The sequence below is a fragment of the Triticum dicoccoides genome, chromosome 5A (assembly GCF_002162155.2).
Source record: "Triticum dicoccoides isolate Atlit2015 ecotype Zavitan chromosome 5A, WEW_v2.0, whole genome shotgun sequence".
NCBI classification, from domain to species: domain Eukaryota; kingdom Viridiplantae; phylum Streptophyta; class Magnoliopsida; order Poales; family Poaceae; genus Triticum; species Triticum dicoccoides.
This window is the reverse complement of record NC_041388.1, coordinates 267507180-267519354: the sequence shown is the minus strand read 5'-3', so window position 1 is coordinate 267519354 and position 12175 is coordinate 267507180.

Sequence of the window (12175 nt, the reverse complement as noted above, 5' to 3'; positions counted from 1 at the left end):
TATATCATTCCCATCACCAAGAAAATCAGTCCCATCCTTCTCCACAATGTATTGACGAAGTGTATAAAGATAAGGTTCCCAGTCTGCATCAATAGGGTATGAATGGATTCCCATGCAAGATATTTAGTCTTGTCAATAAAATACTGCAAAAGCTTCTGGCATAAGGTACCGAGTCTTCCCTAGCAAGTCTTTAAGGGGGGAAGCTTATAAGGTACGATACCCTGATTTCCTCAATAAGATATCCACCGATGGCTTCGAGCATAAGCCCCCAAACCTTCCTCAGCACGATACCCCGATTGCTTCCGAACGCAAGCTTCCCAGTATTCTTCTGTACGACACTAGTACAAGACATTAAATTATGAATTTTCAGCATATGGCAGTGTTGTCCAAGTGGCAGATCTGCAACAGTTTCGTCTGAAACAAAAATCAGTCAGAACAAAGGTATGCCTTGAGAATCAGATATTAGTTCATTCAGTATGCTGCCAAGTCCATGCAAGTCTCTCAAGGAAGAATTCACGGTACACATCCGATAACCTCACCGGTTACTTATGAAACAAAAACCAGTGGGTGATGCCATAATCAACAAGTCTTGAAGGAAAGACCACATTGAGACCATAATCTTGGCAGTGATTATAAAAATCAACCTCACAAGGTGATATTATTAACCCTGTCACTGTCCGGCATAATCCACAACAGGATTGAGGTGTGTATAACCACACGTGAGCCGGATAAGTATACCGAGGCTCAAAACCTGAACCAGACCAATGTATGACGGTTATTATGTGAAAAATGTGGATGCCCAAGACTGTCTTATTCCACGGCAAACCCAAGCAGAGATCCACCCAAGAAGTATACTCCATTGTGGCACTGGACAACTCAATATATTAACCTCAACAACCGCGATGGAGCTTTGCACAGATTGTCCCAAAGAGATACTGGCAACAATGAAGAATCCGTGTGAATACATATACGTTCAAGATCGTTATCTCTTGCATAGGGGAAGCAATGAAAGGAATAACCTGTGTAAATGGGATTCTTTGCCAAGATACCGGCAGTCAAGTCTGCAAGTCTTATCATCAGGAGATGGTGCATTTTTTTCTATCAGTCGCGACAAGCGACAGTCAAACCTTTGGAACAACCTGGATACTCAAGACTGTGAAGCCAGTCAAGATAAGTCAGAAACTCATGCAAGATGTCAGCATCCGTTAGCAAAAATAGATATGATCCACATCACTATTTTGGAACCAGAAGGCATGTCTATATTCGAGGAATCCGATGCCTGGATAAAAGGGATTCGTTGTTCCACGGAAAGATATATTCCCCAACTCCGTGGGATGTTCTCGGTACTCGATACTAGAATAACATTTTAAGCAAGGATCAATATCAAGAAGGACAAGTATGTTCGTAAAAATAATATTTTGGATGCTAGCTCAGCCAAAGAAAATTTTGAGGGACATCCGAGGTACGTCCTGTCAGAATGTCAGATCCAGTGAAGCAAACCACCCCAGATCAAGACAATCAGTCAGATCCAATTCAATGGAAATATTATGAATAAAAGAAACCTAAGTGGGAAACTATTTCTTCAAGTCAGAAAGATTATTTAACCCTAAGCAACCAAATCTCGAGGACGAGATTTCTTTAAGGGGGGAGGTTTGTAACATCCTGGATTTTTGCCCTTTTCTTTTTCCTTTGATTTTCTGGGATTTCCTGTTTTGATTTGCTTTTCCATGGCTATGAGGGTCTGAAACTTGGGAAGATCATGTCTTCCTAGGTTTTCTAGTGGTTTGTCACCCTCATCATCATCTCAAGATCATCTCATTTCCATCCTTGACCTAACCCAAAATTCTTTTGTTGGTTAAATATTCCTTTTCTGATAAAGGAGTAACCCTTAAAACCCTAGGTTGTGAAGCAACCTATATTTATGTCACTCCTAAAATTCCCAAATAATTCTCATAAATTGTTTGGGTCACATCTTCCTCAAATATGTCAAAATATTTCATTGCCATGTTCAAAAATAATCCTCCAATAATTCTTTTCCTATTATGCCCTAAATGGCACTTGCAAAGGAAGTGCTATTTATATTTTCTTGATTGACCCCAAACTTCTTGGACATCTTCTCCTGTCCATATCATTGGCTCATGCCAAAATTCAGCTCAGTTTGCCTAGTAAATATTTTTCAGCAATTTTCCAAAGTTTCTGTCCAGGAAGGAAGTTTGTGAAGGAGCTATATTCTAGGCATATACAAATGAGTTGCAATTTTTCAGGTTCTTTCCTAGGGTCAAATAATGACTCTCCATCAAATATGATCTCATGTAACTCATCTATGTGAGACCAGATCCAAACCTTAGTTTCTGGTCAGATTTTCAGTTTGTGAAGCAACCATATTTTATATTGCTTCAATTGATCTGAAACTTTACCAGGACAAGATTCTACCTATATCAACTACTCCCAACAAGTTTTACCTCAATTGGTTGATCCAATTACCCTGTGTAAGTTTTCCAAGTTTCTGTCCAGAATGAAGCTTTGTGAAGCAAGTGCCACTTTGGTATTTCCAAATGGCATGAAATTTTTACATCAGCTTCATATCATCATAAAACCCCTCTCTACCAAATTTCAGCTCACAGAGATCAAGTATCTGAGTGCATCATCCAAATCCCCAATTCTGGCCAGTTTTGCACTTTCTACTGCAACCACCATCTAAACTCCTCCTCTTAGTCTGATTTTTGGTGATCAGTATCACCTTAGTGTGTGATCATCGCCAGAGAAACTCTTTACCTTGTTACCCTGCTGGTTTAACCACAGCAAGTTACAAACACCTTGTTACTGAATTACTTTTGGAGCTAAGTGCAAATCTCTTGTTTTCCCCTAGACCGATTTATTTCTTCAGTTGGACTAAGGGCACCAGGGTCCATCCACTGGACATGGTTGGCCACGCCAAAGAGCGCCGCTTGCGCTAGTGCGCGTGGTGATCATGCTTGCGTCATGGCTGCAGGCATGCTCTGGCTGGTTTCGGCCACTATGCTCGTCTCCTCCCTCCTCGCCTCGACCTCAATTTGTGTCCTGGAGCTTCCCCGTGATCGACTGCATCACCCTGCATCACTGCCTCGTCGTGGTTTGCCATTAATTAGCCGCTAGCTCCATGCCCGTGTCGTGTCCAGCCTCTGCCCGCCAATAAAGCTCGGTCGGGAGCTCGCTCGTGAGCTCTAGAGCTCTCCTCCGCTCCTATATTGTTGGAAATATGCCCTACAGGCGATAATAAAATGGTTATTATTATATTTCCTTGTTCATGATAATTGTCTATTGTTCATGCTATAATTGTGTTATCCGAAAATCGTAATGCATGTGTGAATACATAGACCACAATATGTCCCTAGTGAGCCTCTAGTTGACTAGCTCGTTGATCAATAGATGGTTATGGTTTCCTGACCATGGACATTGGATGTCATTGATAACGGGATCACATCATTAGGAGAATGATGTGATGGACAAGACCCAATCCTAAGCATAGCACAAGATCATGTAGTTCGTCTGCTAGAGCTTTTCTAAGTGTCAAGTATCATTTCCTTAGACCATGAGATTGTGCAACTCCCGGATACCGTAGGAGTGGTTTGGGTGTACCAAACGGCACAACGTAACTGGGTGGCTATAAAGGTACACTACAGGTATCTCCGAAAGTGTATGTTGGGTTGGCATGAATCGAGACTGGGATTTGTCACTCTGTATGATGGAGAGGTATCTCTGGGCCCACTCGGTAATGCATCATCATAATGAGCTCAGTGTGACTAAGTAGTTGGTCACGGGATCATGAATTATAGAACGAGTAAAGTGACTTGCCAGTAACGAGATTGAACGAGGTATTGGGATACCGACGATCGAATCTCGGGCAAGTAACGTACCGATTGACAAAGGGAATTGTATACGGGATTGCTTGAATCCTCGACATCGTGGTTCATCCGATGAGATCATCATGGAACATGTGGGAGCCAACACGGGTATCCAGATCCAGCTGTTGGTTATTAGTCAGAGAGTTGCTCGGTCATGTCTGCATGGTTCCCGAACCCGTAGGGTCTACACACTTAAGGTTCGATGATGCTAGGGTTATTAGGAAGACCTGTATGTGATTACCGAATGTTGTTCGGAGTCCCGGATGAGATCCCGGGCGTCACGAGGAGTTCCGGAATGGTTGGAGTTGAAGATTTACATGTAGGAAGTTGTCATACGGTCACCGGAAAGGTTCGGGGGCATATTGGTATTGTATCGGGGCCACCGGAGGGGTTCCGGGGGTCCACCGGGAGGGGCCACCTCTCTCGGAGGGCCTAATGGGCCATAGAGGAAAGGGAACTAGCCCTACATGGGCTGGGCGCATCCCCCCTTGGGCCCATGCGCCTAGGGTTGGGGGGGAAACCCTAAGGGGGCGCCCCCTTGCTTGGGGGGCAAGCCCCCTCCCCTTGGCCGCCCCCCCTCTAGATCTCATCTAGAGGGGGCCGGCCCCCTTCCTCCTTCCCTTATAAATAGAGGGGCAAGGGGAGGGCTGCACACGACATCCAAGGCGCAGCCCCTCCCCTCCCCAACACCTCTCCTCCTCCGCAAGAGCTTGGCGAAGCCCTGCCGGAGTACTGCTGCTCCACCACCACCACGCCGTCGTGCTGCTGTTGGAGCCCTCTTCCTCAACCTCTCCCTCCTCCTTGCTGGATCAAGGCACGGGAGACGTCCTCGCTCCGTACGTGTGTTGAACGCGGAGGTGCCGTCCGTTCGGCACTAGGATCATCGGTGATTTGGATCACGACGAGTACGACTCCATCATCCCCGTTCTCTTGAACGCTTACACTCGCGATCTACAAGGGTATGTAGATGCACTCCTCTTCCCCTCGTTGCTAGATGACTCCATAGATTGATCTTGGTGATGCGTAGAAAATTTTAAATTTCTGCTACGATCCCCAACAGTGGCATCATGAGCCAGGTCTATGCGTAGTTTATATGCACGAGTAGAACACAAGTTGTTGTGGGCGTCGATTTTGTCAATTTACTTGCCGTTACTAGTCTTATCTTGATTCGGCGGCATCGTGGGATGAAGCGGCCCGGACCGACCTTACACGTACGCTTATGTGAGACTGGTTCCATGGACTGACATGCACTAGTTGCATAAGGTGGCTAGCGGGTGTCTGTCTCTCCCACTTTAGTCGGATCGGATTCGATGAAAAGGGTCCTTATGAAGGGTAAATAGAAATTGGCATATCACGTTGTGGTTTCGGCGTAGGTAAGAAACGTTCTTGCTAGAAACCTATAGCAGCCACGTAAAAACTTGCAACAACAATTAGAGGACGTCTAACTTGTTTTTGCAGCATATGCCGTGTGATGTGATATGGCCAAAAGGATGTGATGAATGATATATGTGATGTATGAGATTGATCATGTTCTTGTAATAGGAATCACGACTTGCATGTCGATGAGTATGACAACTGACAGGAGCCATAGGAGTTGTCTTAATTTATTTATGACATGCGCGTCAACTTATACGTCATGTAATTACTTTGCTTTATCGCTAACCGTTAGCCATAGTAGTAGAAGTAATAGTTGACGAGACAACTTCATGAAGACATGATGATGGAGATCATGATGATGGAGATTATGGTGTCATGCCGGTGACGACAATGATCATGGCGCCCCGAAGATGGAGATCAAAAAGGAGCAAAATGATATTGGCCATATCATGTCACTATTTGATTGCATGTGATGTTTATGATGTTTTACATCTTATTTGCTTAGAACGACGGTAGCATAAATAAGATGATCCCTCACAATAATTTCAAGAAAGTGTTCCCCCTAACTGTGCACCGTTGCTAAGGTCCATTGTTCTAAAGCACCACGTGATGATCAAGTGTGATAGGTTCTAACGTTCGCATACAACAGGTGTAAGCCAGATTTACACATGCAAAACACTTAGGTTGACTTGACGAGCCTAGCATGTATAGACATGGCCTCGGAACAAGGAAGACTGAAAGGTCGAACATGAGTCGTATAGAAGATACGATCAACACGAAGATGTTCACCGATGATGACTAGTCCCGTCTCACATGATGATCGGACATGGCCTAGTTGAATCGGATCATGTATCACTTAGATGACTAGAGGGATGTCTATCTGAGTGGGAGTTCATTAAATAATTTGATTATATGAACTTAATTATCATGAACTTAGTCTAAAATCTTTACAGTATGTCTTGTAGATCAAATGGCCCATGCTAATGTTGTCCTCAACTTCAACGCGTTCCTAGAGAAAACCAAGCTAAAAGACGATGGTAGCAACTATACGGACTGGGTCCGAAACTTGAGGATCATCCTCATAGCTGCCAAGAAAGCATATGTACTTGAAGCACCGCTAGGTGAAGCACCACCCCAGCAAACCAAGATGTTATGAATGCTTGACAGTCCCGTGCTGATAATTACTCCCTGGTTCAGTGCGGCATGCTTTACGGCTTAGAACCGGGGCTCCAGAAGCGTTTTGAGCAACACGGAGCATATGAGATGTTCCAAGAGCTGAAAATGGTTTTCCAAGATCATGCCCGGGTCGAGAGATATGAAGTCTCCGACAAGTTCTACAGTTGTAAGATGGAGGAGAATAGTTCCGTCAGCGAGCACATACTCAAAATGTCTGGGTTGCACAACTGCTTGTCTCAGCTGGGAGTTAATCTCCTGGATGATGCGGTCGTTGACAGAATCCTTTAGTCGCTCCCACCTAGCTACAAGAGCTTTGTGATGAACTTCAATATGCAGGGGATGGAAAAGACCATTCCTGAGGTATATTCAATGCTGAAATCAGCGGAGGTGGAAATCAAAAAGGAACATCAAGTGCTGATGGTGAATAAAACCACTAAGTTCAAGAAAGGCAAGGGTAAAAAGAACTTCAAGAAGGACGGCAAGGGAGTTGCCGCGCCTGGTAAGCAAGCTGCTGGGAAGAAGCCAAAGAATGGACCCAAGCCCGAGACTGAGTGTTTTTATTGCAAGGGAAGTGGTCACTGGAAGCGGAACTGTCCCAAGTACTTAGCGGACAAGAAGGCCAGCAGCACCAAAGGTATATGTGATATACATGTTATTGATGTGTACCTTACCAGTACTCGTAGTAGCTCCTGGGTATTTGATACCGGTGCGGTTGCTCATATTTCTAACTCAAAACAGGAGTTGCGGAATAAGCGGAGACTGGCGAAGGACGAGGTGACGATGCACGTCGGGAATGGTTCCAAGGTCGATGTGATCGCCGTCAGCATGCTACCTCTACATTTACCTACGGGATTAGTTTTAAACCTTAATAATTGTTATTTAGTGCCAGCTTTGAGCATGAACATTGTATCAGGATCTCGTTTAATACGAGATGGCTACTCATTTAAATCTGAGAATAATGGTTGTTCTATTTATATGAGAGATATGTTTTATGGTCATGCCCTACTGGTCAATGGTTTATTCTTATTTAATATCGAACGTGATGTTACACATATTCATAGTGTGAATACCAAAAGATGTAAGGTTGATAATGATAGTCCCACATACTTGTGGCACTGCCGCCTTGGTCACATTGGTGTCAAACGCATGAAGAAACTCCATGCAGATGGACTTTTGGAGTCTCTTAATTATGAATCATTTGACACGTGCGAACCATGCCTCATGGGCAAAATGACCAAGACTCCGTTCTCCGGAACAATGGAGTGAGCAACCAACTTATTGGAAATCATACATACTGATGTGTGCGGTCCAATGAGTGTTGAGGCTCGCGGTGGCTATCGTTATGTTCTCACCCTCACTGATGACTTGAGTAGATATGGGTATGTCTATTTAATGAAACACAAGTCTGAGACCTTTGAAAAGTTCAAGGAATTTCAGAGTGAGGTTGAGAATCAACGTGACAGGAAAATCAAGTTCTTGTGATCAGATCGTGGGGGAGAATATTTGAGTCACGAATTTGGCATGCACTTAAGGAAATGTGGAATAGTTTCACAACTCACGCCGCCTGGAACACCTCAGCGTAATGGTGTGTCCGAACATCGTAATCGCACTCTATTTGATATGGTGCGATCTATGATGTCTCTTACCGATCTACCGCTGTCATTTTGGGGCTATGCTTTAGAGACTGCCGCATTCACTTTAGATAAGGCTCCGTCGAAATCCGTTGAGACGACACCGTATGAATTATGGTTTGGGAAGAAACCTAAGCTGTTATTTCTAAAAGTTTGGGGATGCGATGCTTACGTGAAGAAACTTCAACCGGAAAAGCTCGAACCCAAATCGGAAAAATGCGTCTTCATAGGATACCCTAAAGAAACTATTGGCTATACCTTCTACCTCAGATCCGAAGGCAAGATCTTTGTTGCCAAGAATGGATCCTTTCTAGAGAAAGAGTTTCTCTCGAAAGAAGTAAGTGGGAGGAAAGTAGAACTTGATGAAGTATTGCCTCTTGAACCGGAGAGTGGCGCAGCTCAGGAAAATGTTCGTGAGGTGCCTGCACCGACTAGAGAGGAAGTTAATGATGATGATCATGAAACTTCAGATCAAGTTGCTACTGAACTTCGTAGATCCACAAGGACACGTTCCACACCAGAGTGGTACGACAACCATGTCCTGAAAATCATGTTGTTGGACAATGGTGAACCTTCGAACTATGAAGAAGCGATGGCGGGCCCAGATTCCAACAAATGGCTAGAAGCCATGAAATCTGATATAGTATCCATGTATGAAAACGAAGTATGGACTTTGACTGACTTGCCTGATGATCGGTGAGCCATAGAAAATAAATGGATCTTTAAGAAGAAGACAAACGCGGATGGTAATGTGACCATCTATAAGGCTCGGCTTGTCGCTAAGGGTTATCGACAAGTTCAAGGGGTTGACTACGATGAGACTTTCTCACCCGTAGCGAAGCTGAAGTCCGTCTGAATCATGTTAGCAATTGCCGCATTCTATGATTATGAAATATGGCAAATGGACGTCAAAACGACATTCCATAATGGTTTCCTTAAGGAAGAATTGTATATGATGCAGCCGGAAGGTTTTGTCGATCCTAAGAATGCTGACAAGGTGTGCAAGCTCCAACGCTCAATCTATGGGCTGGTGCAAGCATCTCGGAGTTGGAACATTCGATTTGATGAGATGATCAAAGTGTTTGGGTTTACGCAGACTTATGGAGAAGCTTGTGTTTACAAGAAAGTGAGTGGGAGCTCTGTAGCATTTCTCATATTATATGTGGATGACATACTATTGATGGGAAATGATATAGAATTCTTGAAAAGCATAAAGGCCTACTTGAACAAGTGTTTTTCAATGAAGGATCTTGGAGAAGTTGCTTATATATTAGGCATCAAGATCTATAGAGATAGATCGAGATGCCTCATTGGTCTTTCATAGAGTATGTACCTTGACAAGATATTGAAGAAGTTCAATATGGATCAGTCCAAGAAGGGGTTCTTGCATGTGTTGCAAGGTACGAGATTGAGCACGGCTCAATGCCCGACCACGGCAGAAGATAGAGAAAAGATGAGTGTCGTCCCCTATGCCTCGACCATAGGGTCTATTATGTATGCCATGCTGTGTACCAGACCTGATGTAAACCTTGCCATAAGTTTGGTAGGAAGGTACCAAAGTAATCCCGGCATGGAACACTGGACAGCGGTCAAGAATATCCTGAAGTACCTGAAAAGGACTAAGGATATGTTTCTCGTTTATGGAGGTGACGAAGAGCTCGTCGTAAAGGGTTACGTTGATGCTAGCTTTGACACAGATCTGGATGACTCCAAGTCACAAACCGGATACGTGTATATTTTGAATGGTGGGGCAGTAAGCTGGTGCAGTTACAAGCAAAGTGTCATGGCGGGATCTAAATGTGAAGCGGAGTACATGGCAGCCTCGGAGGCAGCACAAGAAGCAATCTGGGTGAAGGAGTTCATTACCGACCTAGGAGTTATTCCCAATGCGTCGGGCCCGATGACTCTCTTCTGTGACAACACTGGAGCTATTGCCCTTGCCAAGGACCCCAGGTTTCACAGGAAGACCAGGCATATCAAGCGTCGCTTCAACTCCATTCGTGAAAATGTTCAAAATGGAGACATAGATATTTGTAAAGTGCATACAGACCTGAATGTCGCAGATCCATTGACTAAACCTCTTCCTCGAGCAAAACATGATCAACACCAGAACTCTATGGGTGTTCGATTCATCACAATGTAACTAGATTATTGACTCTAGTGCAAGTGGGAGACTGTTGGAAATATGCCCTAGAGGCAATAATAAAATGGTTATTATTATATTTCTTTGTTCATGATAATTTTCTATTGTTCATGCTATAATTGTGTTATCCGGAAATCGTAATACATGTGTGAATACATAGACCACAACATGTCCCTAGTGAGCCTCTAGTTGACTAGCTCGTTGATCAATAGATGGTTACGGTTTCCTGACCATGGACATTGGATGTCATTAATAACGTGATCACATTATTAGGAGAATGATGTGATGGACAAGACCCAATCCTAAGCATAGCACAAGATCGTGTAGTTCGTCTGCTAGAGCTTTTCTAAGTGTCAAGTATCATTTCCTTAGACCATGAGATTGTGCAACTCCCGGATACCGTAGGAGTGCTTTGGGTGTACCAAACGTCACAACGTAACTGGGTGGATATAAAGGTACACTATAGGAATCTCCAAAAGTGTCTGTTGGGTTGGCATGAATCGAGACTGGGATTTGTCACTCCGTATGACGGAGAGGTATCTCTGGGCCCACTCGGTAATGCATCATCATAATGAGCTCAGTGTGACTAAGTAGTTGGTCACAGGATCATGCATTACGGAACGAGTAAAGTGACTTGCCGGTAACGAGATTGAACGAGGTATTGGGATACCGACGATCGAATCTCGGGAAAGTAACGTACCGATTGACAAAGGGAATTGTGTACGGGATTGCTTGAATCCTCGACATCGTGGTTCATCCGATAAGATCATCGTGGAACATGTGGGAGCCAACATGGGTATCCAGATCCCGCTGTTGGTTATTGGCCGGAGAGTTGTCTCGTTCATGTCTGCATGGTTCCCGAACCCGTAGGATCTACACACTTAAGGTTCGATGATGCTAGAGTTATTAGGAAGACTTGTATGTGATTACCGAATGTTGTTCGGAGTCCCTGATGAGATCTCGGACGTCATGAGGAGTTCCAGAATGGTCCGGAGGTGAAGATTTACATGTAGGAAGTTGTCATACGGTCACCGGAAAGGTTCGGGGGCATATCGGTATTGTACCGGGGCCACCGGAGGGGTTCCGGGGGTCCATCGGGAGGGGCCACCTCTCTCGGAGGGCCTAATGGGCCGTAGAGGAAAGGGAACTGAAGGAAATATGCCCTAGAGGCAATAATAAAGTTATTATTTATTTCCTTATATCATGATAAAAGTTTATTATTTATGCTAGAATTGTATTAACCGGAAACATAATACATATGTGAATACATAGACAAACAGAGTGTCACTAGTATGCCTCTACTTGACTAGCTCGTTAATCAAAGATGGTTATGTTTCCTAACCATGGACAAAGAGTTATCATTTGATTAATGGGATCATATCATTAGTTGAATGATCTGATTGACATGACCCATTCCATTAGCTTAGCACCCGATCGTTTAGTATGTTGCTATTGCTTTCTTCATGACTTATACATGTTCCTATGACTATGAGATTATGCAACTCCCGTTTGCCGGAGGAACACTTTGTGTGCTACCAAACGTCACAACGTAACTGGGTGATTATAAAGGAGCTCTACAAGTGTCTCCAAAGGTACATGTTGGGTTGGCATATTTCGAGATTAGGATTTGTCACTCCGATTATCGGAGAGGTATCTCTGGGCCCTCTTGGTAATGCACATTACTGAAGCCATGCAAGCATTGCAACTAATGAGTTAGTTGCGGGATGATGTATTATGGAACGAGTAAAGAGACTTGCCGATAACGAGATTGAACTAGGTATTGGATACCGACGATCGAAACTCAGGCAAGTAACATACCGATGACAAAGGGAACAACGTATGTTGTTATGCGGTCTGACCGATAAAAGATCTTCGTAGAAAATGTAGGAGCCAATATGAGCATCCAGGTTCCGCTATTGGTTATTGACCAGAGACGTGTCTCGGTCATGTCTACATTGTTCTCG